This window comes from Zootoca vivipara, chromosome 4 (assembly GCF_963506605.1).
Source record: "Zootoca vivipara chromosome 4, rZooViv1.1, whole genome shotgun sequence".
NCBI classification, from domain to species: domain Eukaryota; kingdom Metazoa; phylum Chordata; class Lepidosauria; order Squamata; family Lacertidae; genus Zootoca; species Zootoca vivipara.
In genome coordinates, this window is record NC_083279.1 from 36,044,836 (window position 1) to 36,063,679 (window position 18,844).

Consider the following 18,844-nt stretch of genomic DNA (forward strand, 5'->3'; position numbering starts at 1 on the left):
ACAACAGTCCCCCACCATACCTTTGGTGATGTTGGCCAGGTATAAGGTTGCAAACATAGGGCCACTTCTAGTCTGTAGGGAGTGGGGCACCAGTCCTGGAAGTTGCAGTGTCATTAACGTTCATCAGTGTCTCCCGTATTTCTCTACCATGCCTAGAAAGTGCAGGACATGGTGCAGGACCTCAATACCTTAAGGACCACCTGTCCCCATACAAACTGACCCAGACCCTGTGCTTGTAATCCAAGGCACTTCTCTGTGTCTCCCCTCCCCAAGGCATCCAGAGGGTTACGCCAAGAGAAAAGGCCTTTTCTGTGGTGGCCCCCCCCCAACTTTGAGATGCTCTCCCCAGAGAAGCTCACCTGGCACCATCATTGCATGTCTTTAGCTGCCAGGCAAAACATTACTCTTTACCCAGGCTTTTAGCCATTAAATAATCTGTGGCCTGTTAAAGCTGGGAGGGGGCTCTTATTATGATATTATTATTATTATTATTATTATTATTATTATTATTATTATTATTATTATTATTATGTCATTAAGATTTTTATTATGGATGCTCCGTAATGTGTTCTTAATGTTGTACGCCATCCTGCAATATTTTAGAAAGATTTAGCTTTAGATTTAGAAACAACAACAGATTTGAAGACTCCCCCCAAAATCCTGAAGACCCCAAATACATGCTGGAAACTTATCATGCTGTCTTCCTCACAGGTCCTTGCGCCTTGCACAGAATTTCAGATGGTATGCTGTCCAGATGAAGTAGGCCTCATCCACGCTTAGCTTGTCCACTTCCTGCAGAACAAGCTTTGGGAAAATCTTAACATTGTAAAGATTTGTTTTCCAGTATTCTTGTTGAAACCAGGAGCTTATTCATATCACAGATACTATAAGGCTGGTATAGGGTGTCCAGCCGGGAACGGAAATGAATAATGACCTATTTTTCCGCTTGCGCAACTGAGGAGGTATACAGAGGACTCTTATCTAGAGTGCAACCTGGCAACTCCTAGCTGTGAAAACAGCTTATGGAACAACAAGGGTGTGTAGATGTTTCTGATCTAAATATATTTATTTCAATTTATTAATCACTTTCCATAGAATATATCAAAGTGATTTCACAATAAATGACATCAAGGTGTCAGAAATAAGAGTAATCCACGCCAGCATAATTTACTGTCCATCTAATTCTGGCTTGTATATCAGTTTATAGCTTTGCCTCAGTAACAATGATGATTCATGCCGCTGCACTGTGAATGGGAACATTTGTTGTTCTGTCAGGATACTGTAGGACATGTCATAATGCTGCATTGATTTGGCAGCTCTTTCACTCCATCCTGAATGTTTATTTGCCAGAAGAACAGCTTATAAGATTGATTGTGAGGCCATTTCTTTGTCCGTTTATTTGCATTGACATAAATGCCAAGAGCAAACAAACTTTAGATAGCCATGTTTATCCATTAGATTAGAGAGATAAAAGTATAATGGCTGGTCTGAATAAAGCATACTGGCAAGGGAAGACTAAGCAAGGTCTAGCCTTCTCAACCTCACTCACTTCAGAGGTCCCAGTGGACCTGCTCCCCGGCAGCACCAGAGAATAGCAAAACTGAGGGCAAAAAAATATTGCCATAATAAACTTGGCACAGTGTTATTTCTGATTAAGTATGCAAATCTTATTGAATTTTATTTTATTGTGTAAATCTTTAGTAAGGTGCTCTGTGAGCCTTTGGGGACTACCGGTATAAATAAAGGAAACATCATTCTGTGGCCTTTTGAAAGCCAATCAAGCTCCCCTAGGGCAAGAATAGAGTTGCAGACTTACCCGGGGATAGCTTTGCAGTGCTTGGCATCAATAAAATAACCAAGGTCAATGGCATGAGATCAGTGCCTCAGTACAGATACATACAGATCTGTGGAATTAGCTTCATGCTAAATGTCTAGGGCTGTGGTAGTAGATTCACTTACCAGAGAGGAGGACCCACTGAATTCAATAGGACTTACTTCTGCATACACCAGGTTTGGACTGTCCTATAGAATGCCACTGCTACTAAAAATGCATTGTAAATCCCATGGATTGCAGTGGAATTATTTCAACGTAAGTGTACCTAAAATTAGTTTCAAAGCAACAGGTAGTTACAATTTTAAAAACATGATCCCAAAGCTCTTCCAGTTCAGACCACTTGCATTTAAGATAATGTAGTTCCAATTTGAGTGAACCTTTTCTCATGTAATACAATTGCCATGGGGATTGCAAACATTTTGCTGGTACATGTGCAGCTTTTGAAGCATATAAAAACTGTTCTATTAAAACCACAAAATGAGGGCAATAAAATCAAAGCACCTTATGCAGAAGGTTTGCCTAATATAGTTACTATATTGCAGAACTTCTCATGCACCCTGTTTGGAAAACCATTTAGCATCATCCCAACCCTAGGCTTAGTTAGGCAGACAAAAGCTTAATTATCTATGGGCTTAGATATGTCTAATTCTGTATTACGTAGCATAAAGCAGGTGCTTTAGGTAGCTGATTTGGAATGTCCTAAGGAAATAATTCTTCAATTTATTAATGTATCTTATTGGTGGTGTGTGTGTGTGTGTGTGTGTGTGTGTGTAGCATTTTTGAGTTTTTCTGCATCAGATACCAAAATAACTAGACTAGCCCAGGAAATGATAACTATGCAACTTGACTTTGGGGTGTTGCCTTTATTTACCAAATTAAGCACTTTTTGCATTAAATTGATTTATTGAAAGTTCTCTAAATGGTTTACAGAGTTATAAACTATATAACCTGTGGGGTGTAATCCATTGGTGCAGTCAATGGTGCTCTCCTGCAGCCATTTTGTATTCTTTATGTAATTTTGCAGCGCATGATCTCAGACTCTATATGAGATGAACTCACACCGGGACGCGGGTGGTGCTGTGGGTTAAGCCTAGGGCTTGCCGATCAGAAGTTCGGCGGTTCGAATCCCCACAATGGGGTGAGCTCCCGTTGCTCAATCCTTGCTCCTGCCAACCTAGCAATTCGACAGCACGAAATGCAAATAGATAAATAGGTACCGCTCCGGTGGGAAGGTAAACGGCATTTCCGTGCACTGCTCTGGTTTGCCAGAAGCTGCTTAGTCATGTGGCCACATGACCCGGAAGCTGTACACCAGCTCCCTTGGCCAATAAAGCGAGATGAGCGCCACATCCCCAGAGTCGGTCACATCTGGACCTAATGGTCAGGGGTCCCTTCACCTTTTAAAGGGGACACCAGGAAATAATCTTTACTAAGAGATTCAAACAAATCTGCAAACTAGCTTCCAGCTATATTGAGGGGAATTTGCTCTGCTTCATCACTCAGTAATGTGAGTGAAGGAAGGATAATAGTTATTCAGTATATCTTTTCCTACTATCCTTAACATTCCCACACAACCAAGTCCAAGAGTACAAATAAAGCTACATACCATCAATAAATATCCACAATAAACAATCAATAAACTACTGAACAGTGCTATATAACACTGGTCCGGAAATCCCTGAACAAACAAGAGTTTAATAAGTATTCTGCACAGTAGTAGAACTTGCTGCTCTACCTCACATGGGCGCAGCCAGGATTCATTTTAGTGGGGGCAAAAATGATGTTGGGGGAGCAGAACTGAGTTATCTGTGATGCAATTGGTCAGTTAGTCAAGTATTTTTATTTTACTTCATGCTGTGAACACCTTCACCTGTTGTATAACTGTAAAGGTAAAGGGACCCCTGACCATTAGGTCCAGTGGTGACCGACTCTGGGGTTGCGCGCTCATCTCGCATTATTGGCCGAGGGAGCCAGCGTATAGCTTCCAGGTCATGTGGCCAGCATGACAAAGCCGCTTCTGGCAAACCAGAAGCCGCTTCTGGCAAACCGGCGTTCTGGAAACGCCGTTTACCTTCCCGCTGTAGCGGTTCCTATTTATCTACTTGCATTTTGACGTGCTTTCGAACTGCTAGGTTGGCAGGAGCTGGGACCAAGCAACGGGAGCTCACCCCGTCACAGGGATTCGAACCGCCGACCTTCTGATCAGCAAGCCCTAGGCTCAGTGGTTTATCCACAGCGCCACCTGGGTCTGTTGTATAACTGTACTGGAACACAAAAGTTAACAGTCCCATGGAGGAACAGCTGGGAGCACTATGGCCACTGCTGCTGATGTTCATAGGGTAGTCTCCTCTCATACACAGCAGTGAATGAGATGGGGCATGTGTGTGGATCCTGTATATGTTGGAGAAGCAACCTACTGATAACAAAGGAAGAGAGGGGAGGGGGAACAAGCTATAAGTCAGCAGCTGGAATTCCAGTTCCTGGATGCATTATAGATGTGTAATCTTCATCTTGGTTCAATGCCACCTTGCAGTTACTAAGCAATGACTATCAAACTTAATCTAGCTAACTTGCATAGTTTCCCGAAGAGAGAGAATGTGACAAAAGTTTACCATTCGATGCAGAATTTTTAGCATCTTCTGTGTAGAATTTACCTCTGAAAATAATTATTTTTTGAACGTTTTAGCCCAACTTGTGGGAATCGGAACCATACTGGAGTAACGTGACTCCAAAATAATTGACAAGACCCAAGGGCTGCATACTACTTGGGAGAATTCCAGATAGGTCTATTATTACTGATCTTGTAGGAAGATAGACATTTGTTTTCACAGATGTACTTTTCAGCATCCCAGTTTGACGTTCATTGTTGTTGGAAAGGAAACATTAAAAACACTGAAAATAGAAAAAGTGCCAGAAGTAACATGACTTAGTGAACAGCAACCCCTGCGTTGAGCCTCTTTGGCAGCGTGCAACAGATGAGGCTGTGGCTGACTAAAAAAGTTTATTATTTATTTGCTATTATTATTGTTGTGTGCATTTCCTTTGACCTAGCTGATGCTGAAAATCGTGTCAAAAAAATAAAGCCACCTCAGTGGGGCATGGGGACCCTGACTCAACCTTTAACTAGGGAAGCCGGAGTTTATATTTTTACATGTGGCTTTCTGTCAAAGCACATTTTAAATCTACCAGTACTTTCCCAGGCATTACTCCTATTGGTAAATTCCTACACAGAAATACCGGTAACTATTCTAAGGGACGTCCAGGGCTCAGGTGTTAATATTTCCTTTTTGTAAGACTTTGTGAAGCAGATTAAATATATTGTCGTAAAAATATTATCTCTCTGGGAAAAGAAAACTTGAACGCATTCAACTCTCCTAACTAGCCAATAAATCAACCGCTATCTATTTGCACTGAAAAGGCAATGTGCCAAGTCACAAGTAAATGTCCATACGCATGGCTGTAGTATTGTAATATCCATTATTATCTCCAATATTTATATCAATGTCCAATCCCTCTCTCAAGGTCTGCACTTTTACAAAAAAAAAAAAAACCCAGTGACCCTCTGGTGACCTAAACTATATATGATGCTAAGTTGTGTCATTCTCCACACCCAATGTTTTCGTTAAACACTTCCTCAGTCATGGAGGATGTCGTTTGAAGCAGAAAACATGACTTCCCCAGTTATAAGGGTCAGATAGCAGGTGATGGAAAGATGGAAAGAGTGGCTAGGGAAACCCAGCCAGATGGGCAGGGTATAAATAAGAAATTACTGTATATACTCGAGTATAAGCCTACTTTTTCAGCACCAAAAATGTGCTGAAAAAGCCGCCCTCGGCTTACACTTGAGTGAGGTGGGCGGCGGCGGAGAAAGGCACAGGGTTGGGAGTTCGGAGAAGCGCTGTGCTGCGACTGTACAAACCCCCATCCTATGCCTGCTCTGTGCGAGGCGGTGGCGATGGAGAAGCCCCCACCCCACCGCCAACAGCTGGGAGAGGCATAGGACAGTATTTATTTTTATTCTTTTAATTTACCGGTAGCTGCTGCATTTCCCACCCTCGGCTTATACTTAAGTCAATAAGTTTTCCCAGTTTTTTTGAGGTAAAATTAGGTGCCTCAGCTTATATTCGGGTCGGCTTATACTCGAGTATATACAGGTATCATCATCATCATCATCATCATCATCATCATCATCATCTCTCACCTATGGAGTAGGGAGACAGTTCTGAGCTATATGGACAAGTGGTCTAATCTAGTACAATACACCTTCCTTGTGTTCCTAAGGGCCAAACTGGGTACAAGGTTAATATGAAATTAATATGCACTTTTTATTTTTCTAAATAGCAGGCACAGAAAAGCCTTTGGGCTGTGGTGTTTTGGGAGGGAGGGTCCTCTCCAGGGTCCAAGCAAAAAATGAATTCTGCAATTGTTTGTGTGTGGTGGAATAAGTAACATTATTAGAGGCTTTAAGGGGAAGATTGGGGCATATTGTTTGCACAAAAGTAAATACACCCCTCCCCAAAGCAACATCATTAGAACAAGGAGAGCCACGGTAAAGCTGCACTCCCTGCTTTTTTGTGTCTGGCATTATCCATTTATGGAGTGGTTGGGTGAGGTATCAAACCAGGTTGGGGGGGGGGAGTGTTTCGGGTTTTTATTTTTTATTTAAAAAAGAACCCCAAACCACTTCCAAAGCATTTCTGAAACCTTGGCACCAGCCAACTCCAACCTGGCCCTGAGTTGCTCTGGATCCAAAGTTGTTTGAATATCTTCAAAGCAAATGCACAACCCTGGTTCTTAGGTGTTGCATATTCAAGTTTCTATGTGGTGTAGGGTGTGTGTGTGTGTGTGTGTGTGTGTGTGTGTGTGTGTGTGTGTTGTTTTGTTTTTGTATCGGAGCCAATAGTTCATGTCATAAGCTGAATGCAAAATGTGAGGTTCCATATAATAATAAACATGCAACTTTTAATTGCTTCTTTCCGAATACCACATATTTTATTTGTGGTTTGGTTTACAAATACTTTCATCTGCCAAATAAGTCTGCATGTTTTCCAGCATCCAAATGCCCCCCCCCAGCTATGTAAATAAATAACATGCTAGCGTTTGGGTTCTCAGTAAAAATTCATTTTGAATTAAGATGGCTAGTAATAACACAATATTTAATACTTCCAGTGCAATCCTTTGGATGTATTTGCAAAAGTAAGCCCTACTGAGGTTTGTGACTGCAAACTAAGTGTGACTCTAAAATGAATATTAATTCCATATCCACCCCCCTTTTGCTTTTTCAGCTTCTTCTGTGTTGCTGGATAAATCTAAGAATAGAAACTAATTTGGCTCTATTCTTAGTACTATCTTTAGTATCTCTTTTGGTGGTCTAACTTGGAACCAGATTTCATGTTTCCAAGTTTTTTTTGGCTTAATGCAGAAATAGCATTGTTCCCCATATATTTTCAAATTCTCATCAGCTCACATTTAAAACTTAGCAAATGCACATGCAATGTTTTTTCCTTTCCTTTCCTTTCCTTTTTATTTGCATCTTGTTGCAAAGAAAGATTTGCAAGAAAACAACTGAATTATGAGTAAAAATAGTTCAGGGGGGACCTCTGAAACTGTTCTTACAATATAAATTTTCAGAAGCAGAGAAGCTCAACTAAATATTTGTATTTTTAGTGGGGCTTATATATGTGTATATATAGATACTTTTATTAACTGCAATTCCACTTGTATCAAAGTACTCTGCTGCCCTGCCAATTTCTAAGAGCAACTTCCAATGTACAGTGTACAAGGATAAAAGGCCTACTGCCAATCCCAAACAGATGGAGGCAGGAGAATTCTGGACTATGGGTTGTATTCAACATACCGCCTCATTAAAGTCACTTAGCAGAATACTTGTTCCCCTGGCGAAACGTTTTGCACCACCAGTGATGTTGTACAAAAGAATGCACAAGAAGGTTTGTGACAACTTTATTGCACTGTAGATTGCAACTTCATTACACCGTAGATTGCAACTTCATTGCACCGTAGATTGCAACTTCATTGCACCGTAGATTGAAACTTCATTGCACCGTAGACTCCAACGTTACAATTTGCCCACCTAGTAGCAGACAGAAAATGTTGGCTTCAGCCTTCCACAACTTCAGGAGGCAAGTAAGGAGTGTTATTTGTGAATGTTTCCTTGCATGCAGGGCACTATCATTTATTTATTTAAATCAACTTCTTGCCCTCTGGGAGGGATTTAATGGAGAGGAGCCTGCAGCTGGGACTGTCAACAGGAGCTTCTCTTGCTGTTGGAAGACAAGATTGAGCAACACACACTTTGCAGAAGTAGCCAGAGAACGCAAATCTCAGTTTCCTCTTCTTGTTTGGAAGTTCAGGTGCCGGGATTCCCTTTGTCTGCTCAGCTGCCTCCCGCACACACATACTCCTTCTAGTCCATTCGCAAGGGCTGTAATAAATTATGTTAGAGGTTTTTGCCAAATCCCACCTCCTTTGCCACCCAGCAACCCTTTTACAAGTCCCTTTACAGCTTGTTGGGAAATGAAGTCCAAACATGGGAAAGAAAGAAAGGCAGCAGTGCCTATCAACTTTGGGGGGCCCTGACCCCCTCAAATATTAGAGGGGCAAAGAGACCTGGGCCCCTAGGCATTGGTGGCTATGGTTGCAAAAGTGTGTCAGGAAACTGTGGAAATACTGTAGTAGTATGGGGGAGACTTAAAATATATGTCACTTGGGAGGCACAACAAACACTTCAAAGTAACTATTACATGTTGTGTGCAATGCACTTTCCACAGAGTGCTGTGTGTATTTCATAAACTTAAGATACAGTTGTAAAGGGGTTTACAACTGGCAATGATGAGGACAGAGATAAGGGAAGGGCAGACAGGAAGGGTATGGAAGAGAACAAATCTAGCTATGTTTTCTTAAATTTGCTTACAGTTGAGGATGGGAATTAAAGTGTTAAGTCTAAGCTCTGCTTGACAAAGAGGGGGGATTTGAAAGGGGGCCGAGAATTAAGGGAGTGAAAGAAACCCAAGGACAGGGGAGAATGAGAGAGAATGGGCAGAGTTGACTGAAAGACAGGAACTTCAGAGAGATGGAGAATAACAGAGATGGAGGAGTTACAGGTAGGTAGCCGTGTTGGTCTGATGCAGTCAAAACAAGATAAAAAAATCCTTCCAGTAGCACCTTAGAGACCAACTAAGTTTGTCAGAGGTATGAGCTTTCGTGTGCATGCAAGTGAAGCTTGGAAAGATGGGCAAAAATAAAGGGGAAATTAAGGGCAGGGCAGGCCTAAAAGCAAGTATGGGAAATGTGCTGTAAATGAGAAGCCAGCATATGGATTTAAGGATACATCAAATAGTCAAAACAGGAGAGGTGAACCATTTGAACAGCAATATATTGGATAGAGGTGAAAGGTGCAGAGGTGGGACAAGGACAAAACAATGAGAAGTTTGCATTAGTCATGTTAGAAATGTCCTTAGAGGTTTTTCAGGGTAGGCTTGATTTATGGATCTTTCAATAAGAGGAACAAGGCAGGAATTGCCAGTGCAGGGAAGAAGCAACATCGCCACAGACTGCTCTTTTGCCAGGAAAATGTTGGACAGAGATCAGCAGTAAAGATATTCCAGGAGGAGACAAACATGATCTATCTGCTGTTAATTTCTTCATCTCAAGCTGCTGTTAAAGTTATAATGGCTGGCTGAAAAGCTGGCAGTCCGTCAGATGGGTGTTGAATTTGCCGCCACCACCATTGGTTCATAATTTACGGCATCTTATGACACTGGAGCAGTTGCCTGCTAAACTGATTTTTTACGAGCACAACTTTATTGTTGCTACTGCATGTATCCCAAAAGTCACTTAAAATGTGAATGCTAATGGGAAAAGGGGTTTTTATTCAGTTCTTAAGTGCTGGAATATTTAAATTACTCTCTTGCTACCCATGATGCTTGTATTTTAGAAAACCTTCTCATTTCAGAAGAGCACATGTTTTCTTTCTCAACTGAAAACATGTTTCTACTGTTATCGGAGGCCTGGAATCAGTTGTGTCATATAGCTAAAAATCTACTTACGGTAACCTGATTTTCAATCAGAAATTCAGTGTTGTCTCATATTTGTTTTGAAATTCCCTGATGTGCAATTGGACAAAACGTTCCCTCCCTCCCTCCCTCCCTCCCTCCCTCCCTCCCTCCCTCCCTCCCTCCCTCTCCTCCCTCTCTCTCTCTCTTAAAAAAAAACATACAGATAATGTTCTGCATTATGAAAGCTTGTTTAAATAGATTATCATTTTTGAACACACGAAAATTAACTGTTATACTTCACACACATTTAAAGAGGGATATCTAGGAATAACTATGTCCCCAAAGAACAAGACAGGAAGATGGAAACAAAATGATAAAGGAGAAAACAAAAATGGGGACAGCCATCCGTGGAAACTAGCATGCAGTCACTGACTAGGTCTGTATCCACACACAGTTTAATAGACAATGCACATGCCATAGTTACCGGTAGGAATCTAAAAATTTGGTCAGTGGGTACATGTATTCTGTCTAGTATTTACATCAACAGCCTGTATTTCAGCATATAACCGAAGCTCATAAAAATTTTAAAAATCTGTTTATGACAAGAGTTGTGATGTTTCTATGCTGGGAATCAACAGCTGTGGTGGTATTTATTATACTGTTGCAATTTTGGTTTTCGTAACTTTTAGTGATGGCTTCCTGTTTTTAGCCCTGGTTGTTTGCCACTTTAGCCTCGTGAATGGATGATGAAGAGCATTAAAATGATTTGTACAAATAATGATGCATTTGCTTTGCACATTTTACTTTCTTGCTAATGTTTCTTCATTTGATTTTCCCATGGCTAATAATCTGATTGTACCCAAATGCTAAATATTCTACATACAGTCATATGAACTTCCTCCCTCCCTCCTACTTCCTGCTGGAGCAGCATGATGATAAGCAGATGGGTGAGGAGCAGAGCTTGCACTGGATGGGTCAAAGATAGGTTGGGGCATTGCTGGGAGGGCTGGGGGTGATCCTACCAAACACATTTTTTTCCAAGTTCTGGAGGCTAGAAGGGGACTATTTCCTTCCCCTCTCCTGCAAGGATCCACTGAAACATGGAGGGCTTCCAATTATGATACTGCAGGTATTCTGACTGAGATACCAGGGGCTCAGCCAGTGTGGTGTAGTGGTTAAGAGCAGTAGACTCGTAATCTGGTGAACCGGGTTCACGTCTCCGCAGCTACTGGGTGACCTTGGGCTAGTCACACTTCTTTGAAGTCTCTCAGCCCCACTCACCTCACAGAGTGTTTGTTGTGGGGGAGGAAGGGAAAGGAGAATGTTAGCTGCTTTGAGACTCAGTGTAGTGATAAAACGGGATATCAAATCCAAACGCTGCTGCTGCTTCTTCAGCAGCTAGGACTTTGCACATGGAAAGTGTATGCTATGCAATCAAATATAGCAAGTAGATTTATTCCAGTGACTTTAGTTTTAAAGTACTTCTATATGGGAAGGGTTGTGGGAGCTCAGTGGCAGAGAAGGTGCTTTGCACACAGAAGGTCCCAGATTCAAATGCCAGCATCTCCAGGTAAGGCAAGGAGATATCTCCCCCCCCCCGCCTGAAACACTGGAGAGCCCCTGCCAGTCAGTATAGAAAATACTGAGCTAGATGGACCAGTGGTCTGGCTTCCTAAGTTCTTTCTCAGTTCACTTAAGGTACATCATTGTTCTACGTTTCCATGCACTGAATTTGGTTTTTGGTGTATATTGCTTTAGAGAAGAGTACAAAGGAATATACAAATAGATTTGTTCATTCCCTGACCAATCCACACTCCTTTATTTCAACCACAACCCAGAAAACAGCAGTAACCTACTGGAGCTTCTAGAAGTAAAAACTTAAGTATTTATAGGCAAGCGCATTAGGTTGGATCCCAACAACAAACTCAACAGTCAACTGCCAGTGTGAAATTACGCGAAGTTGGACATCCAGATCTTCAAACCAGATTAATGTGTAAGACTTTGAGTTCCATTTTTACACTGACCAAAAATCAATCCAAACTACTTTAAAACTAGCAGGCAGTCATTTACAATTTGAGAAGGTTCACCGTATAGCAAGGTGCCTCTATTAAAAATGATACAAACATGGCTGGTCCTAGTCCTATTGATGATCAAGACATGTGGCAAACCTGGATCACTCACTGAACACATTGATTAAAAAAAAGAGGCAGGCCAGCTTTGAAATTAGTCCAATAAATGGGATGTGGGCATCAGCACTTTTCTTTGCACTGTTTTAGCAGCAAACAGTAAAGATGGCTATACCGTAACACCTCTAGTATCACCGAAATATGGCATACAGTACACAAAAGGATAAATCTATGCCTCCCAACATTATGAGGTAGCCTGGTGTATCATATCCAATAAAATGCTAATTGAGCTGTAAACTTGTACAAAAGCTACCAATGGATCAAGGTAGCCACAGTCACTATAACGAGGCATTTCCTGTTTGGGGGGGAAAGTGATGCATTTTATCTGAAGCAGCCCTTGTTATTGCACACCAGCTTCTGCTGATGACAAACTTGTTCCTTTTGCTAAGTGGGCCAAATATAGTATTGAATTTAATGCTTAATTGACATTTCCTATTCATTATTGATAACAAATATAGCAAACATTCAGTCATGATTGAGTCACAGCAGGTCATAAACTTTCTGAAGAACATTTGCAATAAGGGGCAGGAAGAGACATGCTTTTTTTTTTTGCAATATTGCCAAAGTGTACAGCTGCCCAACCCTTGGGGACACCTTGAAACAAAGGCACTGTAGGCAGTTTGTGTCAATTGTACATGTAAAAGAGAACAGCATATGAAGGATCAGAACATTTAGTTCAGTGCCTTTGCTTCGTCTCTACAGAACTTTCAGCACAAAGTACTTAATTATATACCCCGGCCACTCATTTCCCTCAATGTGATACGGGTTATCAATATAATATCAACTATCACATAAGCATCATTCTAGATTCAGGTAGGTAGCCATGTTGGTCTGACGCAATCAAAATAAATGAAAAAGATTTAAAAAATTGTCCAGTGGCACCTTAGAGACCAACTAAGTTTGTTCTGGGAATAAGCTTTTGTGTGCATGCACACTTCTTCAGATATGTTCTAGATACGTTTCAGAAAGCTTATACCCAGAACAAACATAGTTGGTCTCTAAGGTGCTACTGGACAATTTTTTAAAAAAAGGTATCTGAAGAAGTGTGCGTGCACACAAAGGCTTATACCCAGAACAAACTTAGTTGGTCTCTAAAGTGCTACTGGGCAATTTTTTATTTATTTATTTATTTCCATAAGCATCATGCTATTAAATATTCCTAAACTACCTTAGTGCAGCCTGAAAGTATGTGGCAGATAAGTGACAAGATTTAGAGTTTCAGGCTTGGCTATTTTGAATCTTTTCTGGAATTTGCAGTCTAAAGCAAGCGCGTCACATTGCTTTCTGAAAAGTTTGGGCCACAACCCACAGTGACGATAACATGTTGCCTCAGTCCTCAAGAACCCACTTTCAATCTGAAAAGAAAGTCCTCTTACTTTTCATTTGATTTTGCTACCCTAGACAACAACATAGTAGGCAGAGTATGGGAAGCCAAAGGCAAGGGAAATGGGCTTAGGAGCTCTAAGGTCAACCTACCCACAGAAGGGAGAGACAAAAATTAAATGAAGGTGGAAGAAGCAGAGAATACACTACAGTGATATAGGAGACTCACAGCTGCTACCAATGTCTCCTTTGCATCTTACTGGAAAAGAGCTTTGGATAGCACCACCCTTAGTCAGGAAAACAGGATCTCTGTCCAGTAAGAGAGAACTCAGGTTGGGTTCCGAATTAGTGCCCACATCTACCTTAATATCACTGGTGCAAACTACAGGGGCCCCGGGCACGCACAATTTTACTATGGGACTCCAATGTGACTTCTGGTTTCTACCGGAAGTTGTGTCAGAGGCCTAACACAATCTCAGAGGCCCTGCAAAGCCTCAAATGCACTTTCCAGAAGTCATGTTGGAGGTCTTGTGAGGCCCCCAACTTGACCTCCAAGGGTCCGCAAGGCCTTGGAAGCAACATCTGAGGCACTGCCAGACCTTCAATGCGAATTCCAGGAGAAACCAGAAGTTGTGTCAGAGGTCTCATGAGGCTTCGGACATGATCTCTGAGGCTTTGCAAGGCCTCTAAAGTGCTGCTGATGTAATATGACGTCATGATGGCACATTACATCCCTGGTGCCATTGGGCACCCATAATCTGGGGCTCAAGTTGTTGCCCCTGCTTAATATTGTAAACTGCCCTGTGATTTTCGGATGAAGGGTGGTGTAGAAATTTAATTGATTCATTAACAACAACAACAACAACAACAACAACGATGCCACGTGCCTATCGATTATTCATGGTACAGAATTGGCCCCCAGATGGATTTTATGCTCTTCTGTATACCTTAATTTTCCAAAATATATAAAAGCTAAGTGTGTAAAGATTGGAGTACTTCTAACCTACCAAAACAATCATCTTGCTTTTATAAGGGCAGGGAAATATTCACAGGAAAACAATAGTACTGCTTCTGAGAATCCAGGGTTCTTTTTCTTCTTCTTTTTTACGTCTTAAAAAAAGAAGAAGAGACAGCTGTTATTCATTTTCAACAGTTTCATTGCTCCAATAATCCATGTGGTTAGTCCAACCTACTGCTTTATGAAATACGTAAATATTTTTCATTTTCTTTCTGGAAAAACAAGGAAGGTACCCAGGCCATCTAGTGGGAAGCAAAAAGAACTGCATCCTGTATGGAAATCACACACTTGGATTCCAGGTAATGTACAACAATTGTATTGTAATAGCAATAGGCAGACAAAGTTGATTGCAATATAAAGAAGAAAGACATTTTCTAGATGGGAAGATTTCCGGCTGTAAGGTGAACCTCTCAAAACTTCAGGTTCATGTACTTCATGAGAGGAATGTGGAAAGTTGTAAAATGGCTGCTACTCCAGGCTAGCCTTAAATAACCAATAAAGTGATGGGGAAATGCATTAAAAAGTGAATGCATGATTAAGTGAATGAATGATTAAGCCAGGGGTTATCTTGGATAATGGTTGTAGCTCAGCGGTAAAGCTTTGCACATAGAAGGTTCCAGCTTCCGTTCCTGGGACCACAAGCGTAACATGAGTCAACAGTGTGATGCAGCAGCAAAAAAATCTGACGCCATTCTAGGCTGCATCAACTGAAGTTTAGGGTCCCAATCAAAGGAAGTCATAGTCCTGCTCTATTCTGCCTTGATCAGACCACACCTGGAGTTCTGTGTCCAGTTGTAGATACCACAATTAAAGAAGGATATCGTCTAGCTGTTCAGAGGAGGGCAATCAAGATGTTCAAGGGTCTGGAAGCCGAGTCTTATGAGGAACAGTTGGAGGAGCTGGGTATGTTTAGCCTGGAAAAGAGGAGACAGAGAAGATATATAGCCACCTTCAAATATTTAATAGGCTGTCACATGGAAGATAGAGCAAAGTTGTTTTCCCCTGCTCTGGAGGGTAGGACCCGAACCAATAGATTCAAGTTACAAGAAAGGAGACTCTGACTAGACATCAGGAAGAATTTTCTGATGGCAAGAGCTGTTTGGCAGTGGAACAGACCATGAGAGATGGTGGACTGCCCTTCCTTGGAGGCTTTTAAGTAGCGGTTGGATGGCCATCTCGACTCTCATGTATGATCTAGCTGAGATTCCTGCATTGCAGGAGGATGGGCTAGAAGGCCCTCAGGGATACCTTCTAACTCCACAGTTCTATGATTCTGTATCACCATGCAAACAAATCAGAATGAATGCTCAATAAACAGGCCACCTGCAGGAGCCTGGTGTAAAACCACCATTGAATATTACTCTTTCCTTCCCCAACTGCTGTTTTAAGGACTTTTAATATACTCATCCTTCCCTTAGGAGTAGGGAGAAAAAGCAGAAGCAGTTTCTTCAATGACAATAGTGGGTGGTTTTTTATCATTATATTTCATTGTACTGTATAGTGTTGATGCTAATTGTTTTAATAACTTTATGCAGGGCTTTTTCAGTTGGAACTCAGTTCAGGCACCTCTCAGGTCATAAGAGAGGTTATAAGAGAACAAGGGAAGTATTTGTGGTGAGTTCCGGCACCTCTTTTTCCAGAAAAATAGCACTGGTTTTACGTAAACTGCTTTCTGAAGTCCACTTGAAAAACAAAATATAATACCATAAACGGTGAAGACCATAAATCTGATTATACGATGTGTTCCATGGGGCTATATTTCTTCTGTTGCGCAGGTCCCGTCCCTGTTCGTGATCTGCTGTTGCACATAAGAATTGGTAGTTTGGTTTCTTTTACCCACTGTTAGTTTGTTGTTTATGCATAATAACATAAGTTGCCTTATTTTATAAAGACCTGAACTTGGTACGGATTTAGACAGGATATTAAATACGTACCATAAGAGGCTTTGAAAGCAAGTAAGCTTTCTCTTATAAATACAGTGGTACCTCGCTAGACGAACGCCTAGCGGCACGAACAATTGCAAGACAACAACGTTTTGCGATTTTTAGGTAGACTCGGAAGACGAAGTTTTCTATGGCCGTGCCATAGAAAACTTCACAAGATGAAAGTCCCGGGCGCCTCGCGCTTCCGCCGCCATTGCCTGGAGCCCAGCCGCCTTGTGCTTCTGCCGCCCGCCATCGCCTGGCTTCCGCAGCAGCCGGATCCCCCCTCATTCACCTTAAGCCTGCCTGCCTGCACGCGAACGGGCTGTCTGTCTGCTTGGGCGTGAGGGTCCGGCTGCTGGGGAAGGAGGGAGGGAGCCTCTCCCTGTCCCTCCTCCTCCTTCCACCTTCCCAGAGACTTAGGAACTTCCGGAGCGGCCATGGCGGGTGAGTCGGTGCCTTTTTTTGCACTCCCCCCCATAGGAACGCATTGATTAAATTTCAATGCATTCATATGGGAAACCGCACTTCGCAAGACGAAATTATCGCAACACAAAACAACTCGTGGAACGAATTAATTTTGTCTTGCAAGGTACCACTGTATGGATTGTCTCATTTGACTTAAAATGGGAACAAGTACATTTGGCAAATTAGTTCAAAAGATTGTCTTCTTTTCTCTGCATTTTCTATATACATAATAACAGATCAAACTAAAATAATTCCATCATGTCTTTGGAATTTCCCGAAAACATACAAACAGCATTTCGTTTGCTAAAATGTACTCCGCCCCTTGAGTACTCATTCTTTGTCACAAGTTCAGGATTGTTTCCAAACAAATGACCTCATCCCATTTCCCAGAAAAAAAATGCTGTGCTAATTCCCACCCTTGAGTTTCTTCTGAATGCTTCTACTAGAACATTGTGGTTGCACAGCTGGGTTTTGACAAAAGGAACAGTTAATTTTTAAAATAAGTTTCAATGAAATTGAGAAAGCCAAGAGGCGAAAGCAGTTATCAAAATTTAATATGCAGCAATATGGGATGAATAAATAGGTATTAAGACTAGTAAAGGACAGAAGTTGGCTCTCTTACATGGAAAGCAGGAGCAAAAATGGATTGGAGATTTAATTCAGTTTCACAGAATCGGTATTTGGTGGGTCACTGTGGAAAGGCTTCAGGAGTTAGGCTAGTTAGTCAGTCATATCTAGTACCGTAGTTGTACACTAGACTCAGGTAGCTCCTACTTGCCAGCAGAAAGCTAGCCCTCAATGATAACAATTTTATATCACCAGACTTAACATGACTTAACATGGATACTGGTACCAGAGCCTGCTATAAATCCAGATGCCAACTTTGCTGCCACATACACCCGGACAACACCATTACTGGCCCCAACAACATCAAACATACCATCTCAGGACTATTTAACTGCTCATCTTCTAACATTGTGTATGCCATCAAATGCCAATAGTGCCCTTCAGCTCTCTATATTGGGCAAACAGGCCAAACCCTATGCCTATGGATAAATGTACATAAATCTGACATCAGGAATCACAAGACAGAGAAACCAGTAGGAGAACACTTCAATCTCCCAGGACATTCTATACAAGATTTCAACGTATCTTGATTTCTGTCTTATTACAGAAAAAATTCAGAAACAGACTGGAAAGAGAAGTTGCTGAATTGCAACTCATTACCAAGCTTAAAAGCATGGAGAGACCTGGTCTGAATAAGGACATTGGATTCTTATCTCATTATACATGATAAAGCTTTCTTTAGCCATCTCACCCCTTGCTTTTTCTTGCAAGACCAATTGCTGTAGTTAACAGTCGTTAACAGGTTTACCACTCCTATCAGCCAATCACCCATTCCCACCACCCTTCTGAGTAATACCCCTCCCCACCCTCTGACTATACATAAGGGTCTGGTGACTTCTGTTTCAGTGTATCTGAAGAAGTGTGCATGCACACGAAAGCTCATACCTATGACAAACTTAGTTGGTCTCTAAGGTGCTACTGGAAGGAATTTTTTGAATTTTATTTGTATCCCACAAGATGTGTGGGAATAGGAGTCTTCAATGGTTATACAATTCTTATAACCACAAGTGTGTGTATGTTTTTAAAGATGCAAGAGAAACTGGTATCCGAAGCTTGAGGCTATATTTAACATATTATTCACCTTTCTGCCAAGGTAGTCAAGGTGACAGATATAAAATAATTAACCAACTAACAGTAAAAGCCCAATAGTGAAACAGAAGAGCTGCAGCAAAATAATTAAACATGACTAAGGTCTTGAATCATAAAACAGTAGAAGCCTAAAACAGCAGCAATAAATAACTTAAAAGTCTTGATTGAAAACAAAAGTTTATATATAGTGCCTGTTAAACTCCTGAGGAATTAAACTGACAAATGATTAGCCGGGGGGTGGGGTCTAAAAATGGTTCAGATTAAGCACTGAATAAAGAGTTATAACCAGCAAGGTTTTTATTGGTTTCTCATATCACTTGGTACTGCTGGACTGATCTGCAATAAACCACTTCTGGTCAGCA